An 18,619-nucleotide genomic window follows, 5' to 3' on the forward strand; every position below is an offset into this window, starting at 1 on the left:
CTAACAACCCTATGAGAGAGAGAATTTCTCCTAATCTCAGTCTCAAAGGGAGGACCTTTTATTTCTTCTTGAAGTATGAGCCCTCGTTCTAGTCTCCCTCACAAGAGGAAGCATCTTTCTAGTATCCACCCTACCAAATCCCTCAGGTCCCTTTATGTTTCAATTTCCCAGTCTGCACACCCACCTTGGGAGTGAAAATCCAGGCCTTTGAATCTGCTATTGATATTAATGAGGGTTTCTTATGTTGTTTCTACGTACCAGTGCTGTATTTTGATGTGCACAATGTGTAGTAAGTAACACTGTCAAGAGACTTACTGGTCCTATCTGCTTCTTTTGTACTGATTCATGGGAAATAATTTTAACGGGTGAGTTGGGGTACAGATTGAATAGGCTAAAAATGGAATATATAGGATGTGGGCCCCCACCATCCACAACCTTAACACAGGCAAGACAAAGGGCAGTTGGATACTCTACTCCCAAGAGGTGGATTATTGGCATCTATAATTTATGTTGTTGTAAGTATGTTGGGTGCCTTGAATTTAATCTGCTTTACAGGTTTAGGTGTGACCTCGAGAAACATGGCAGCTGCAGCAAAGAGAGGGCATCCTTGGGGAAGGGCCTTCACTCCCTGGAGGAGAAGTTGTGCTTTCTCTCAGCGCCCAAAGATTCCCCATCATTGGACAGCACCATCCTTTGGGATTAGATTCACCCATGACCCCCAGGAACAATACTCCAGTGATGAGGAAAATTCTGGCGCAAGTTCCTTGCTTTTGATAAATCCCAGGTTCCTGTAAGTCATTTTTTAACATCTTTATCAATTAATCCTGCCACCAACCAACCTCAAAAAAGAAGAGATTTATAAATTATAGATATAAAAGCTAAAGAGATGGGCAGCATGGTGGCGCAGTGGGTTAGCCCTGTTGCCTCATGGCGCCGAGGTCCCAGGTTCGATCCCGGCTTTGGGTCACTGTCCGTGTGGAGTTTGCATGTTCTCCCCGTGTCTGCGTGGGTTTCACCCCCACAACTCAAACGATGTGCAGGCTAGGTAGATTGACCATGCTAAATTGCCCCTTAATTGGAAAAAATGAATTGGGTACTCTAAAATAAAAAAAGTACAAACTAAGGAGGCCCGAGCTGTAGGTTAAACAACATTTAAAGACTGCAACGTGGCTTACAACTAAAACGTCCCAGTCAGGTCTACTGGAATTCCTGGTCCTAGTCTGGGCCGGCTTTTAGAAGGCAAGTTTACAAGCTGCAGCTGGGCAGGCTGCTGCCCACTTGCGGAGAAGCTCATACTCGATGAGCTCCACGGGGAAATTGAACGATGTCAGTGTCGGTCTCGTGAGGGTTTTTAAATCCAAAGTGGCCGCCTATAAGGAACAAAGACATTGATCCCATAAAGGGCCCGGAAAGTTGGCACACAAGCGCACCCAGGGGCGCTCACGTTAAATAAGGGACGTCAGCAGGGAATGCACAGCCAAAGTTGCATATAGCCCCGTTTTCTACACAGAGGAGCCCCATTTGTCAGAACTCTTGCAGTAGAGAGAGAGATCGGGACAACATTTTTAAATGGTGTGAAACCCCCCGTTGTAGCGACAGTATTGAACGGCGCTCGCCACGGCAAAGGGGATAGATCCCAATGCCTCGGGCACCCTGAGAAACTGCATATTAAAGTGAGACCATCTGCCCTGCTTTAATATGCAGATTTGCTAAGAAGTGAGCCTGCGCACGATTGGCGGGATTTATATCGCAATGTCTCGCGAGATTATGAGATGGGTCTCCTAGCTTCTATCAGCCACACTGCGCCACGGCAAGCTGCTTTTCAGGTGCATCATGGCCGTTGGATTGCATACTCCATCTCTGAGCACCCAAGGGTTTACCCAGCCGTATTGAACCAGTACCTGTACATTATTACAGACAGCTTGGGATTGTAATGGTTTGCTACAAGTTCCACAAGCTCACTGAAAGATTTCGAGTCCAGGGCCATGGGTAGGTGAGGCTCTTGATTGTGTTGAATGTCGGGGCCAACAGGAGTATTAATTTCTGTCCGTCATCTCCAACAATACCATTTGCCTGAAAGAAATACAAGGCGGGATTCTCTTAGCTCGGGGCCAGGCTGGAGAATCACCGCAGCCGGTGCGAATCGAGCCACGCCGCCCCGACGCCAGGACCCGATTCTCCGCAGAGCAGAGAATCGGCACCATTGGTGCCGGCGCATTAGTGCGGCACCAGCCGGGGGCCACTCTAAGGGGCCCCCCAGCGATTCCCAGCCCGGGGTGGGCCGAGCAGGCGTAACAAAAAACCTGAGTCCTTCCGGCACCGTTCCAATCTGCTCTTAGTTGGCGGGCCTCGGCGTGGAAGGGTCCCCCCGACCCTTTTGGCCTGTGGGGGATAGGGTGGGCCGGCTTCTCGGACTGGGGGCCTCATTTCTTCCGGCCCTACACCATGTTGTGTGGGGCCGGGGCCGGAGAAGGGAGCCAATGCGCATGCAGGCGTTGGTGCCGGCACCATTGCGCACGCGTGCATTGGCAGTTGACACTGGGCTCAGCAGCTGGAGCGGCGTGCGTCGCTCCAGTGCCGTGCTGGCCCCTACATCCAGAGGCCACGGCGTTTCCGACGGCGTCAACACTTAGCCTCAGGATCAGAGAATCCCGTCCACAGCGTCTGTTCAGTATACTGGGGCCAGCCTTCTACTCCTGCATTGAAGGCCTCTAGCTTACTGAAAAGTAGCATTTTCAAAATCACACTGACCTCACTCCTGTGCTGGGGTATTCCAGTGCAGACCAGACATTCAGAATCACAGCTGCTGTTATCCTTTCCTCTTTGCCAGTATAAAAAGCTCAGGAGGTCTGAGAAGGTAAGTTAAACAAAATGTAATTAGTCATCACAAAGTAAAAGCCGCAACGCGGCTTACAATTGAAAGGTCCCAGTTGGGACTACAGTCAGTCCTGGTCCCAGTCTGGGCTGGTTTTTAAAGGGTGTGTTTACGAGCCCCAGCTGGGCAGGCCCCTGCCCACGAGAGGGATGCTCGCACTCTACAAGTCCCCTTTGGTCTCGTGAGGGTTATTATAATGGGTGCCCTATGTTCGTCTCTTCTTGGTCTGCTACTACATAGTAGTTAATCAGTAGCAACTGACTCAGAGAGTTCACCTTTAATGTAAAAGCTTTCTCAGCTCTTACAGGTCTAAGATTTTGCAGAGACGTGCTGAGCAATTCTTTTCAGTGTGGCCTGGATTTTGCAATTGCCATTGACCTAATTTTACTAAAACCAATTAGTAATGCCAGTTGTAATGCCAATTCCAAAATCCAGGCTTGTGAATTAGGTGATATATTCTAATGTAGCCAAATCTGCCATTTTTAATCTTCTGTCCATTTGGTTTGCTTATTAAACGTGCCTGGTAGTACTTGCCTTAAGCCGTCTTGTCTGTCACTCAGGTATTTTCTATCAATCCTGAAGGTAAGGAGATATTGCCTATTATTTGCAGTGCTTATCCCATTGTAAAGGGCAGCACGGTAGCATTGTGGTTAGCACAATTGCTTCACAGCTCCAGGGTCCCAGGTTCGATTCTGGCTTGGGTCACTGTCTATGCGGCGTCTGCACATCCTCCCTGTGTGTGCATTGGTTTCCTCCGGGTGCTCCGGTTTCCTCCCACAGTCCAAAGATGTGCAGGTTAGGTGGATTGGCCATAATAAATTGCCCTTAGTGTCCAAAATTACCCTTAGTGTTGGGTGGGGTTGCTGGGTTATGGGGATAGGGTGGAGGTGTTGACCTTAGATAGGGTGCTCTTTCCAAGAGCCGGTGCAGACTTGATGGGCCGAATGGCCTCCTTCTGCACTGTAAATTCTATAATACCTCTATAATAGAATCAATTGTTCATATCGTTCTCCCGAATTACTTCATGTATAAATTCACATTTCAGTTCATACCAGGCTTACCCAAGCTCACACGCAAGGAAAAATGCATCTGGAATTAACTTGAACTTTAAAATAGCAGTGAATTATAAGCTGAGTGCATATTTAACCTTTGTTTCACAATGTTAAGTGTATATCTATAGCAACATGGTGCTTGTGACTAAGTCTGGTAATACTGACAATAGCACAGATGCAAACTGTAGAAGTAAAAGGTTACCCATCTTTTATGGTCACGGAACTGAAACAAACTCTTCAATCTTCATTAAATATTTATTTATATGGTTACAATTATAGCAGGCACTTTAGCTAGAGTTTCATCTATGAGGGTGGTCGCAGGAGTCTGGAAAATTTCCAGCTTTGCCCACCTCGGGAGATCCAACAAAGACGGAGGGTGGGATTCTCCATTGGCTAACGCTGAAATAGCGAAATGCAATTGAGCAGACAAGACGTTCCAAGCCAAAATCGCGCTGGGGGCCGATTTGACACCAAATCGCAATTTTCCGTCCACATTGCATATCATTAATGGGCCTGATTCAGTATTCTCCGGGGCCTCTGCGATTCTCCGCCTTCGATGGGCCGAGTTCCCGATGGCGCAGTTCGCTTGTGCTTTTAAAAATCATGAAACTGGCATTGTGGCTGCTGAGGGAGAGAGGAGGTACGGAAAGTGTCCAACATCGCCATAGTTTGCTGACTGTTGTGCTGCTGGCCGGGTAGGGCTTCTGACAGGGCCAGGGGGTGAGTAGTGGGGGTGGCCAGGAGGTGTGTTGTGTGGTCGGGATGGACGGGCACGGAATACCATTGCCGTGCCCTGCAAGGCAGCCACGCGGCTGCAAACACTGCTGACTGTCCACTGTGAACTTAGGGTCACGGGTCATAAAGGTATCCCCCCAGGCCACCTTCTTAGGTGCCCTGTGGCCCCAGCTGACTCATCAGCTGTATGGGCGTGTTCCAGCACAACCAGTGGCATCTTGTCGGCTGGGACGAGTGTGGGTGTGGAGTGTAATGTGTATGTGCGGCTGCAGCTTGTCAGCCTCCTGAGTGTCAATCACGGACCTGGTGAATCACGCACCGTTTCTCATTGGAATCTATTGTGTGCCATGTGGCACATGTGCTAGCCCTTCCATATTCGCTGAATCGCTCCAGGTTCGGCACCGGTTTTGCTGTCGTGAAAGCCCACGATTCCTGCCCCAGTGCCAACACTTCATTTCAGAAGCGGAGAATCCCGCCGAGAAGCTTTTTGATGGGATATGGCTACGGACTTCAGTCGGGCCAGCTAACCAAGGGAAGAGATCAGAGGCAGCCATGGGCTGTTGGGTATCATGGCAGGCAGTTTAAAAGGCCTGCCTTGGTGCTGTAGTGAAAAAAATCAAGGCCCTCATTCCTTCGGCTCCTTCATCTCCTCCATACTCCCCATTCCCCACCCATACCACCACATGTTACTCCACCCATACCCCTTTATCAAGCTGCGGCACTTCCATGCCCATTTCACCATGATACACCTTATAGAACTGATTAAACATACAGTGACAATAGTGTGTAAAACACTCGTACTTTTCCACTAAAAAAAATCCTATTTGCTCCAATAAAAGTGTCAGTAGCTGAAAGCTAAATCTCTTAATCATGTGTAAATAAACATTGTGCAATTGACAGCAGAGATCAGAGGGGCATATTTTGGCATGGGGGCATGAGGTATGGGGGTGAGTAAAGGGGCATAGCTTGACATAAAGGGAATGAGGAGGACCTTTTGAACTTAACCATTCAAGAGGTGCCCTCATGCAGACTATGGTTCATGACACTTCTAAGGTGCTGTGAACCACAGCTCTTTAAAAAGCTAGCCTAACACCATGAAAATTGCGAACAAGTAGGGCACGCCTATCCCCACAATGAAGCCGGCCAGGTCAGGAATGCAGAGTGAACCAGTCCACAATCTTAGAACGACATGGTGAAAATTGGAAAGATTGGGTATCAGGAAACTGACTTGTCTACCATTTTTAAAGGGTGTGATGATATGATCTGCATACTCGTCTGCCATTGGGCCAGAACGTCGGCTTACCATTGGCCCTGGTCGGTCATGTGCCTCTCGACCGATTGGCCGAGAGGCTGAGTTAACCACGCCTCTATCAACGAGGTATAAATGCTCAGAAGCCTGACGATCGTTCCTTTCCACTGTAGACGATCGCCAGGCTGTGTTCTAGTTAATTAAAGCCTGACATTGGTAAATCATCGCCTCGCGTGCAATCGATGGTGCATCAATTTAATTAACTACAACTTTGAAGATGGAGTTCCGCATCAAGCCCGAATGCCTCCGCATCAGCCCGCAAACTCCGAACTCTACAGAACTTTTCAAACTCTGGCTGACTTGCCTCGAAGGGTTCCTGGCATCTACAACCACCCCCCCCACCGGGGCACAGAAGCTGCACGTCCTCCACTCCAGCGTGGGTATTGCCGCTTACTCAATAATCGAAGACGAAACAGATTATGACGACGCTATACGGAAGCTAAAAGGACAATTCCTCAAACCGATCAACAGGGTATTCGCTCGACATCTGCTGGCCACCAGAAAGCAGGTCCCCGGTGAGTCTCTAGACCAATACGCCCGGGCCCTCTGTGCCCTGGGGAGAGGTTGCGCCTGTGAAGCGGTGTCCGCTACAGAGCACATGGAGCTACTCGTCAGAGACGCTTACGTGGCTGGGATGCTGTCTCCCATGATCCGCCAGCGGATGCTGGAAAGAGACGAACTCAGTTTAACGGAGACACTGACTCTCTCCGCCTCCCTGGAGGTCGCAGATCAAAGCGCTCGCACCTATGACCCTGGCCAGGCCGCCTCCTGGCACGCGTCCCACCAGCTACCCACCGCTCCCGGCCTCCCTCAGGCTTGTGCCGCGGGGCGCCCCGATAAATCCGCGGGGCCCCGCTGCTACTTTTGTGGGTACGCTAAGCACCCTCGCTCGCACTGCCCAGCCCGCTCCGCCCTCTGTAAGAGCTGCGGGAAGAAGGGCCACTACTCCACGGTCTGCCAGGCCAAATCGCTGGCTGCAGCGCTTCTGGAAGCTGCACAGCACTCTCCCCCCCCTCCCCCAGGCCTCTGCAAACGGCCTGTGTGTCTCTCTCTCTCCTCCAGGGCCGCCCCAGCTGCTCCCGACTCGCGCCCCGCCGGCCGACATGCGCACCTCCCCGGCCCCTCCAGGCCTCTGCCTGCCCGCCGCGCACGTTTCTCCCCCCGCCCCCGGGCCCCGGCGCCCGACCGGCTCGCCTCTCCGGGCCCCCCTGGTCCCTGCCTGCCCGCAGCGGCCCTGCTTCCCTCGCTCCCGGGCCCCGGCTCCCCCACCCCCGGGCCCGGCGCCCGACCAGCTAGCCTCTCCGGGCCCCCCCGTACCCCGGGCCCGGCGACCGACAGCTCGCCTCTCCGGGCCCCCGGTCCCTGCCTGCCCGCAGCGCGACACGGCTCCCCCCCGCCCCCGGCCCCCCGCACCCGGCCCGCGCGCCTTACCTCCGCCCACAGCTGATGCACCTAGCCGGCGTCCTGGAGCCAGCTTCCGCATCCCCACAGCTGATGCACCTAGCCGGCGTCCTGGAGCCGGCTTCCGCATCCTCACAGCTGATGCACCTAGCCGGCGTCCTGGAGCCGGCTTCCGCATCCCCACAGCTGATGCACCTAGCCGGCGTCCTGGAGCCGGCTTCCGCATCCTCACAGCTGATGCACCTAGCCGGCATCCTGGAGCCGGCTTGTGCATCCCCGCAGCTGATGCCGGTCACTCACCTCTTGGAGCCGGCCTGCGCGCCTCTCCGCTCACAGCGCCGGCAACGCTAGCTGCGCCTCCAGCGGCCACGAGGGCTTTCTGGGCGCCGCCATCTTGGGTTGCCGACCCCACGTGCGGGTCCTGGGCGCCGCCATCTTGGGGCCCCTACCCCACGTGCGGGTCCTGGGCGCCGCCATCTTGGGGAACAGACCTCACCTGGGGATCCTGGCCACCGGCTTCCACATCTGCCACGCAAGGTCCCTCCAGCATGGAATCGGACAGCGACGACGGATTTTCTCCACGGCTCGCGGCCGTTCAACTCGACCAGTCTCATCCACGCACGCTCGCCAAAACGACTACGCTGATCCACCTCAACGGCCACAAGACGGACTGCCTGCTGGACTCCGGGAGCACGGAAAGTTTCGTTCACCCTGACACGGTAAGACGCTGTGCACTCCCTGTCCATCCCGTAACACGCAAAATCGGTTTAGCCTCAGGTTCGCACTCCGTCCACATCACCGGGTGCTGCATCACGGACCTCACGGTCCAAGGGAAGGTTTTTAAAAATTATAAATTCCTTGTCCTCCCTGACCTTTGCGCACCGGCACTCCTAGGACTGGACTTCCAGTGCAACCTGCAGAGCTTGACTTTTCAATTCGGCGGCCCTATACCCCCCCTCACTGTCTGCAGCCTCGCGTCCCTCAAAGTGGACCCTCCCTCCCTGTTTGCTAACCTCACCCCCGACTGCAAACCCGTCGCCACACGGAGCAGACGGTACAGCGCCCAGGACCAATCCTTCATCAGGTCCGAGGTCCAGAGGTTGCTGACGGAAGGGGTCATCGAGGCCAGCAACAGTCCCTGGCGAGCCCAAGTGCTGGTGGTCCGGACGGGGGAGAAAAACCGGATGGTCATCGATTATAGCCAAACCATCAATCGGTTTACGCAACTGGACGCGTATCCTCTCCCCCGTATCTCTACCATGGTAAACGAGATCGCGACATACAAGGTCTTCTCCACTGTGGACCTTAAGTCCGCTTACCACCAGCTCCCCATCCGCGTGAGTGACCGACTGTACACCGCGTTCGAGGCTGACGGGCGCCTCTACCACTTCCTTAGGGTTCCATTCGGTGTCACGAATGGGGTCTCGGTCTTCCAACGGGAGATGGACCGAATGGTCGACAAGTACGGATTACAGGCTACCTTCCCGTACCTTGATAATGTCACCATCTGCGGCCACGACCAGCAGGACCATGACGCCAACCTCCAGAAATTCCTCCAAACCGCAAAACTCCTTAACCTCACGTACAATAAGGATAAATGCGTGTTTAGCACCGACCGCCTAGCCATCCTCGGCTACGTAGTGCGTAACGGAGTGATAGGCCCCGACCCCGAACGCATGCGCCCCCTGATGGAACTCCCTCTCCCCAATACCCCCAAATCCCTCAGACGCTGCCTAGGGTTTTTCGCATACTACGCCCAATGGGTTCCCAACTACGCGGACAAGGCCCGTCCCCTCATGCAAACCACGACCTTCCCGCCGTCGACGGAGGCCTGCCAGGCCTTTAGCCGCATCAAAGCGGACATCGCAAAGGCCACGATGCGTGCCATCGACGAGGCCCTCCCCTTCCAGGTCGAGAGCGACGCTTCAGAAGTAGCTCTGGCGGCCACCCTGAACCAAGCGGGCAGACCCGTGGCCTTCTTCTCCAGAACTCTCCAGGCTTCCGAACTCCGCCACCCATCTGTGGAAAAGGAAGCCCAGGCCATAGTCGAAGCCGTGCGACATTGGAGGCACTATTTGGCCGGCAGGAGGTTTACCCTCCTCACAGACCAACGGTCAGTAGCCTTCATGTTTGATAATGCACAAAGGGGCAAGATCAAAAATGACAAGATTTTACGGTGGCGGATCGAGTTGTTCACGTACAACTATGATATCTTGTATCGTCCTGGGAAGCTCAATGAGCCTCCTGATGCCCTGTCCCGCGGTACCTGCGCCAGCGCGCAGATAGACCGCCTCCGCTCCCTCCACGCAGACCTCTGCCATCCAGGGGTGACCCGCCTACACCACTTCATTAAGGCCCGCAACCTGCCCTACTCCATCGAGGAAGTCAGGTCAGTAACCCGTGACTGCCACATCTGCGCCGAGTGCAAACCGCACTTCTACCGCCCCGAGCGCGCACACCTGATCAAAGCATCCCGCCCCTTCGAACGTCTTAGCATTGACTTCAAGGGGCCCCTTCCCTCTAACAACCGCAACATTTACTTCCTGGCGGTTATCGACGAACACTCCCGCTTCCCCTTCGCCATTCCCTGTCCCGACATGACCACATCGACCGTCATTAAGGCCCTACTCTCCATCTTCTCACTGTTCGGCTACCCCGCGTACATTCACAGCGATCGGGGGTCCTCATTTATGAGCGACGAGCTGCGTCAATTCCTGCTCGACAGGGGCATCGCCTCTAGCAGGACGACCAGCTATAACCCCCGGGGTAACGGACAGGTCGAGCGGGAGAATGGTACCATCTGGAAGACCATACTACTAGCCCTCCGGTCTAGAAATCTCCCTATTTCCCGATGGCAAGAGGTGCTCCCCGATGCACTGCACTCTATCCGCTCACTCCTCTGTACTGCAACTAATCAGACGCCTCATGAGCGTCTTCTTGTTTTCCCCAGGAAGTCGTCCTCCGGATCCCCTCTCCCGACGTGGCTGGTCACCCCCGGACCCATCTTGCTCCGGAAGCATGTGCGGGTGCACAAGTCCGATCCGTTGGTGGAGCATGTCCAGTTACTCCACGCTAACCCGCAGTATGCGTATGTGGAGTACCCCGACGGTCGGCAGGACACGGTCTCCCTCCGGGACCTGGCACCCGCCGGCGTGCAGCCCCCCCCCCACCACAGACCCCCCCTCCCCTTTTTCACCCCAGCACCCCACTCAGCTTCCCCATCCCACATCCATGGCGTCTCCGCGGCCAGCTCAGGTGACGGAGACTACTCGAGGTCTATCGCTCCCGGACTCCAGGACATCAGCAGGACCATCAGCCGATCCGACGACACCTCCTCCACTACGGCGCTCGGCCAGGACGTCAAGGACCACCAAACGACTGATCGAATCCATCTAGAGTTCTACGGTCCCATGGACTTCCTTTTGTAAATATTGTTATGTCTGGGCCAGTGGCAAGCCCCCAAATTCGACAAGGGTACGGAGAGAAAATTATTCTCCCGACGGCTACTCATATCATCAGTTCTTCCCCCCCCCCCCCCCCCCGGGTCTCGTTCACATCCCCCCCCCCCCGCCTTCCTTCTCCGTAAGGGGTGAATGTGATGATATGATCTGCATACTCGTCTGCCATTGGGCCAGAACGTCGGCTTACCATTGGCCCTGGTCGGTCATGTGCCTCTCGACCGATTGGCCGAGAGGCTGAGTTAACCACGCCTCTATCAACGAGGTATAAATGCTCAGAAGCCTGACGATCGTTCCTTTCCACTGTAGACGATCGCCAGGCTGTGTTCTAGTTAATTAAAGCCTGACATTGGTAAATCACTCGCCTCGCGTGCAATCGATGGTGCATCAAAGGGTTCCCAAGTCATCTGAACTCAGTGAAAATCCAGGCCTTCATTATAACATATGTTTCGATAGAATATGCATTAAGAAGTATATTGCTGACTTTGCAAGAAAAATAATATTATGCTCAGAGAGCTAAAGTGTGTTACATAAGTGTGCTTTGAGATGAATATTTCAAGATATAATAATAATCTTTATTGTCACAAGTAGGCTTACATTAACACTGCAATGAAGTTACTATGAAAAGCCCCTAGTGTAACCCTAACATGTAGATTTGTAAAGTTAATAATCAGGTTTATCTTCTATACTGATTAAGGTGATGCTCCCATGGGTGAAGCAGCATGTGTGGACTCTGGCCATGTAATTATCTACAAAATATCAGAGCTGAATTATAATTTAAAATGTCACACATGGTATTAAGCGGGTGGATAATAAGCAGTAGCGGATTGGAGGGAGGTAGAAACAGTGGGTTGAAAGGAGATAAAAATTGCCTCTTACGTTACTGAACTAGTTGCGCAATTTTGATTTCCGTGCTCTTTGCATTTAATTAACCTATTGCTCGCTGTTTTTCATTCAAATATGCCCATGAAAATATTTGAAATTAAGAATGGTCTTGTTGAGATCAGATGGTTAAGAGTTGAACCGAAGTGACGTGAATAGTAATAATCGATTTCTTCCAAACCACATTTGCAATGGATTACCAAAGATTTTCTGAAGTTGAATTGTACTGTGGAAGAATCTCTTGTCATTGAATTGGCTCAGTTTTTCAAACTAAAATTGATTTGGCCTGTTCGGTATTTTAATGATAATTTTTAAAATAACTGCATGATGCACAAGTTGTACCTGTTTTATATAAAGATCTTCTGCCTGGGAGACTTGATGGATATGTGATGCACAGCAGGGATTCTGATTTATAATTCCATGATCCTTTGAAGACTATTATTCATTGGAAATGGTGAATAAATAAGTGCTCTGTGACGCATGCTGGCACCATGGCACAGCATGTTGGACCTGTAACACACTGGACCGTGGAGTGCTAGGAAACATCTGCATCTTTGATTTTCATACACTGTAGCATTCTGCTCTGAACCTTGTTACTTGAGGTAGATGCCAAGCAGAGTGCTGACACAGTGAAGAGAAATTGAAGGGTAGCCATTCTGAGCCTTATCTCCCCATAAGAGAGCAATTTATCTTTCTATTCACTCATTTATCTAACCATCAAAGGAACCCAAGGGTTCATGAGGGATTAGATGCAGAAAATGGGCATTCCACATCCCAGCAACCTGGGGAGATGAGATCCTTTTAACTGACTTTTGATTTATTTCTATTTATCTCAATATCGCAGTGGGCAGTTCAGGACTCCTTGACTGCTTACCAAGTGGAATTTATGCTGTGCAGGTACAGGCCTGAAAGCAAACAATTTGCTTTTGAACTGAACTGAACACATTTGAATTGAAAAATATTGAAGATACCCGGAAGCTGGAATTGTTAGCGGGCGATGCCTGAATTTTGGAGAGAGCTGAGTCAGCTTGTGATTGTTGAGGGGAGGTTTATGGCGCCATTAATGGAGCAAATATATATTGCAGCCAATCTTCTGAAATAGCTGATAAGTCCATTGCATTATCTGCAGACTCTGCCACATGTGTGGGGCAGGCGGTGGTGGAAGGGTTTCACAGATGATTTGTTTGAAGGTTTATGCGTTCCCTCCAACTTCGCCTCTGTATATTCCTGACAAAGTTTCTGAAGGTGTTCCGTGGCATCCCGAAAGAGCCTTTCCCATCTTGGTTGGTCACAAGCCAGTGTTCTCCCGTGAGTCAGAGGGAATGTTTGACTTCTTCAGGGGTGACCTGAGGACATCCCTAAAGTATTTTTACTGTCCTCCCGGGGGTCTTCTGCCATGACGAACGAGTACCCAGTAGAGCAGTTGCTTTGGGAGCCCAATATCAGGCATGTGAATGACATATCCCACCCAGCAGAGCTAGTTTTGAATGATTAACACCTCAATTCTGAGTAAGGTGGTTTGGAAGAGGGTGCTGTTGTTTGAGCACATTACCTGCCACCAGAGTTGGTGGATCTTGTGAAGGTTCCACTCGTGATACTTCTGCAATGCTTTGAGGTACCTGCTGCAGGTTGTACAGCTCTCCAAAATACATGGAGCATGGTGATCACTGCTCTCCAGTAAATCATAATCTGAAACCCTGATCCTCAAATACTCTTTTCTTCAGTCGGGTGAAGGTTGAGCTGGCATGTTGGAAGTGATGTTGAATTTCATTGCCTATGTTTGTCTATGTCGAAAGGAGACTCCCAAGATATGTAAAATGGCCCACCTTCCCCAGGACTCCCCATTGAATGAATGAATGGGAAAAGGGATTTTCATTTAGAAACATAGAAACATAGAAAATAGGTGCAGGTGTAGGCCATTCGGCCCTTTGAGCCTGCACCACCATTCAATGTGATCATGGATGATCATGCAAATTCAGTATCCCACTCCCAATTTCTCTCCGTACCCCTTAATCTCTTTAGCTGCAAGGGCCACGTCCAGCTCCCTCTTGAATATATCCAACAAATTGGCCCCAACAGCTTTCTGTGGGAGAGAATTCCACAAGTTCACAACTCTCTGAGAACAACTCTCTGAGAGAAGAAATTCTTTGTCATCTCAGTCCTGAATGGTTTATCCTTTATTCTTAGGCTATGACCATAGTTCTGGACTGCCCCAACATTCCTGGCAATGGGAACATTCCTCCTGCATCTAGCCTGCCCAGTCCCATCAGGATTTTATATGTTTCTATGAGATCCCCTCTCATTATTCTAACTTCAGCGAGTCGGGCGGCACGGTAACACAGTGGTTAGCACTGTTGCTTCACAGCGCCAAGGGACCTGGGTTTGATTCTCAGCTTGGTCACTGTCTGTAGGGAATCTGCACATTTTCCCTGTATCTTCTTGGGTTTCTTCCGGGTGCTCCGGTTTCCTCCCACAAGTCCCGAAAGTGCTTGTTAGTTGAATTGGACATAATTCGTCCTCTGTGTACCCGAACAGGCGCCGTAGTGTGGCGACTAGGGGATTTTCACAGTAACTTCGCTGCAATGTTAATGTAAGCCTAGTTGTGATACTAATAAAGATTATTATTATTACATAAGCCTAGTTGATCCAGTCTTTCTTCATATGTCAGTCCTGCCATCCTGGGAATGACCGGCTGGGTCACTGTCTGTGCGGAGTCTGCACGTCCTCCCCCTGTGTGCGTGGGTTTCCTCCGGGTGCTCCGGTTTCCTCCCACAGTCCAAAGATGTGCGGGTTAGGTGGATTGGCCATGCTAAATTGCCCGTAGTGTCCTAAAAAAGTAAGGTTAAGGGGGGGTTGTCGGGTATAGGGTGGATACGTGGGTTTGAGTAGGGTGATCATGGCTCGGCACAACATTGAGGGCCGAAGGGCCTGTTCTGTGCTGTACTGTTCTATGTCTATGTCTAGTCTGGTGAACCTTCACTGGACATCCTCAATAGCAAGAATGTCTTTCCTCAAACAAGGAGACCAAAACTGCACACAATACTCAAGGGAAGAGGACCTTAGCTTTCTGGATGTTTTTGAAAAGCCCGTTTTCTCATATGCTTCGGAAAAAGAGTCGACAATGACCTAGAGCCCAATCTCTGAATGAGTGCACATACTGAAGCTCTATGAATTGAGGCTAAAATGGGTTTGATTTGAAGGCGGTTTAGGTTAACAGTTTATGGATAATTTTCTGGATGTAAGGTGCACATCTGTCCAATCTTCTCTAAACCTACTCTCACCATGGTGGGGGTAAGGGTACGGGAGCATTGTTCGGGGTTGGGGGAGACCTCAGTTTCTGTAGTCTCTCCTCAAACTTGGCATTATCTAGCAGGAAGTCAGTCACCTCAATTTTGACTCTTTCATTGCCCACAATATACATACTGTGCCCAACAAACTTTTGCGTTGCTTCAGTATTATCTCCTTTTCCTTTTGTCTGTGTTTGTATTTATAAAATTTAAATCCTGCATGATTTATTTATTTTACTACTTACTACCTAAGTTTTTAAACATTTGTCCACCTACAATCGACAGATCAGATAAAAGCTTTGAAGTCCTGCCATATCTAGTTGTGAATGGTGTGGACAATTGAACAGCTAATAGGATGTGGAGCTGGCTCCATAAATATTCCCAACCTCAGTGATATCCCTGCGACAAGGGAGCATTTGCAACCATCTTTAGCCAGAAGTGCCAAGTGGATAATCCATCACAGCCTCTTCAGGTCACCAGCATCACTGACGCCAGTCCAATTTTCTCCGTGTGATAGCAGGAACCCGCTGAAAGCACTGGTTACAATCAAGGCTCTGGGTCCTGACAACACTCACACTGAAGACTTGTGATCTTGAATGAGTTGTGCCTCTGGCCAATCTGTTTCAGTATTGCTACAACACTGGCATGTGCCCCACAGTATGGAAAATAGCCCAGCTACGTCTTGTCCACAAAAAGCAGGATAATGCTAATATGCTCAAATACTGCCCCATCAGTCTAATCCCTGTCATCAACAATGTGATGGAACACATCATTGACATTGCTGACAACTGGGACTTGCTTAACAATAACCTGCTGAACCATGCTCCGTTTGGGTTTTTCAGGACTACTCCGCTCGAGACCCATTAAAACCTGAGATAAAAAAACAAATGGGCTGAATTGAAATGAAATGAAAATGAAAATCGCTTATTGTCACGAGTAGGTTTCAATGAAGTTACTGTGAAAAGCCCCTAGTCGCCACATTCCGGCACCTGTCCGGGGAGGCTGGTACGGGAATTCAAGTAGTGGGTGGCATCAAGGTTTCTTGGACCAAGTGTGGCTACATGAAGCTGAACAAAGTTGAAGTCAATAGAAATCTCAGAAAAACTCTCTCCAATGGTTTGAATCATATTTTGCACAAATATGTTTTTTTTTTGGGAAGCAAATCATTTCAATACAAGACATCACAGTTCCTCAGTGCATAGGACCAACTATCTTCAGCTGCTTCATCAATGAGTTTTCCTCCATCCAAAAAATCAGAAGGGGAGATGTTACCCGATGATTGTACAGTGTTTAATACCATAATTCCTCATAATGAGGCAGGCCATTTCTGTGTGTAGATTTGGAGTACATTCAGGCTAGAAATGATAAGTGGCAAATAACATTTGGGTCACACAAGTGATAGGTACTGAACATCTCAAATAATAGAGAATTTGGGCAACACGGTGGCACAGTGGTTAGCATTGGTGCCTCACGGCACTGAGGTCCCAGGTTCGCTGCCAGCTCTGGGTCACTGTCCGTGTGGAGTTGGAACATTCTCCCCGTGTTTGCATGGGTCTCACCCCCGCAACCCAAAGATGTGCAGGGTAGGTGGATTGGCCTCACTAAATTGCCCTTTTATTGGAAAAAATGAATTGGGTACTGCAAATTTATTTTGAAAAATAATAGAGAATTTAAGCATCTCCTTTTGATGTTCAACAAGTCTACCACTGAGGAATCTCCCACCACCCACATCTTCGGGGGTTATCATTGACCGGAATCTTAACTGGACCAACTATTATAAATGCTGTAGCTTTTTTTATAGATTTGTTCATGAGATGAGGACATTGTTGGCTAGCCCAATATTGATTGCCCAACCCTAACTGCCTTTGGGGATGCTGCCTTCTTGAAGTCTGTGGTCTATGTGTTGCAGGAGCACCACAGCGCTGTTAGGAAGAGAGTTTCAGAATATTGACCCAGTGACAATGAAGGAATGGCGATATGTTTTCAAGTCAGGATGGTGTATGGCTTGGAGGGGATCTTGCAGATGGTGGTTTTCCCACATATTTGCTGTTCAGTCTATCTCAGTGATAGAGGTTATGTGCTTGGTATGTGCTACAACAGCAAGTTGGAATCTTACTGGAAATCCTATTATGAGTAACTGATTTCCTGACTTCCTAAAGTCTGTTCATCATCTACAAGTCACAGTACTTGTCAATCCAACAATACTCAAAAAGTTCAACACCATTCAAGACAATGCAGTCCGCTTGATTGGCACCCCATCCACCATTTAAAAATGTTTACTCCCAGCAAGGATGGGAACACCACCACCTTCAAATTTCTGTCCAAGCCACACGCCATCCTAACTTGGAACTTTCATACTGTTCCTCAACTCTGGCTCGGTCAAACTCCTGGACCTCCCTTCCTAACAGCACTGTGGATTTATCTGGAACGAACAAAATAGAATAGTTCAAAAAAGATATTTCAAGGGCAGTTGGATGGGCATAAAATGTTAGCCTTATTGATGATGAGCACATCCCTTGATCAAACTTAAAAAGAAACAAAATCTAAACCTTCAAGTCTTTGATTTTCTACTCCATTTAAAATGTCATCTCTATTTCTTCCACCTTATTCTTCCCCCAGGTCCATATCTAATATATAAGTGCAGTGGGGCCTCACGGTAGCATGGTGGTTAGCATCAATGCTTCACAGCTCCAGGGTCCCAGGTTCGATTCCCGGCTGGGTCACTGTCTGTGTGGAGTCTGCACGTCCTCCCCGTGTGTGCGTGGGTTTCCTCCGGGTGCTCCGGTTTCCTCCCACAGTCCAAAGATGTGCGGGTTAGGTGGATTGGCCATGCTAAATTGCCCGTAGTGTAAGGTTACTGGGGGGATTGTTGGGTTACGGGTATACGGGTTACGTGGGTTTAAGTAGGGTGATCATTGCTCGGCACAACATCGAGGGCCGAAGGGCCTGTTCTGTGCTGTACTGTTCTATGTTCTATGATCACAAAAATAGCCCCTGTGGGAGACACCATTGTACAACCTGCCGATCAAGAAGATATCTATTAACTGCTATTATCTTTTATCTGACCTTGTAGTTCATGAGAATCTTAAAAAAAAGAGCAGGAGTGGCTATTTGGCCTCTTGAACATGTTCCGCCATCCAATAAAATGACCCTGCAGCATTCTCTTCAATAGCATGTGCTTTAATTTTATCAACAAACCCCTTGTGCAGCACCTCATGCCTATTGCCTTTTCTTCATGAATCCCTACTTTCCCAACTTGCCTTTTAGAAATCTATGTTGACTGATCTTATTAACCAAAATCTTTTCCAGTATGTATTATTTTGTTCTATTGTAACCTCTGAAGGTTTATCTGGTATTAGCTGGACTAATCTATAGTTACCCCAGATTATCAATTTCTCCCTTGGTTCAATAAATGAGTCATGTTGGAAACCTTCGCTCTCAGTTTTTGTATTTACCACAGATGCTGTTGCCTGATCGGAGTATTTCCAGTGTCTTCTGACTTTATATTATATGTGGATAGTTCAAAAATTGTAGTCACAATCTCTGAGGGAATACAATTAATCAGTGCAAATGTATGGAATATGAGTATGCAAATATACATTTAATAACTCAAAAGCTAC

At 49.7% G+C, this 18,619-nt stretch overlaps 1 protein-coding gene and 1 long non-coding RNA gene across 6 annotated transcripts in view; one reads left to right on the top strand and one right to left on the bottom strand.

The window, feature by feature from the left end:
- Window positions 1-18,619, top strand: part of dclk1a (doublecortin-like kinase 1a) — a 475,245-nt gene that overhangs the window by 202,901 nt on the left and 253,725 nt on the right. The gene's annotated exons all lie outside the window — the stretch shown is intronic.
- Window positions 1-18,619, bottom strand: part of LOC119977292 — a 55,370-nt gene that overhangs the window by 11,515 nt on the left and 25,236 nt on the right. For 2 of the 3 annotated variants that reach the window (XR_005463156.1, XR_005463155.1), the window contains exon 2: window positions 2,752-2,849. This is a non-coding gene — a long non-coding RNA (uncharacterized LOC119977292). Of the gene's footprint in view, window positions 1-2,751; window positions 2,850-17,306; window positions 17,422-18,619 lie in introns of all 3 variants that reach the window. The other variant, XR_005463157.1, reaches the window with a different exon arrangement.

The sequence above is a fragment of the Scyliorhinus canicula genome, chromosome 14 (genome assembly GCF_902713615.1).
Source record: "Scyliorhinus canicula chromosome 14, sScyCan1.1, whole genome shotgun sequence".
Classification (NCBI taxonomy): domain Eukaryota; kingdom Metazoa; phylum Chordata; class Chondrichthyes; order Carcharhiniformes; family Scyliorhinidae; genus Scyliorhinus; species Scyliorhinus canicula.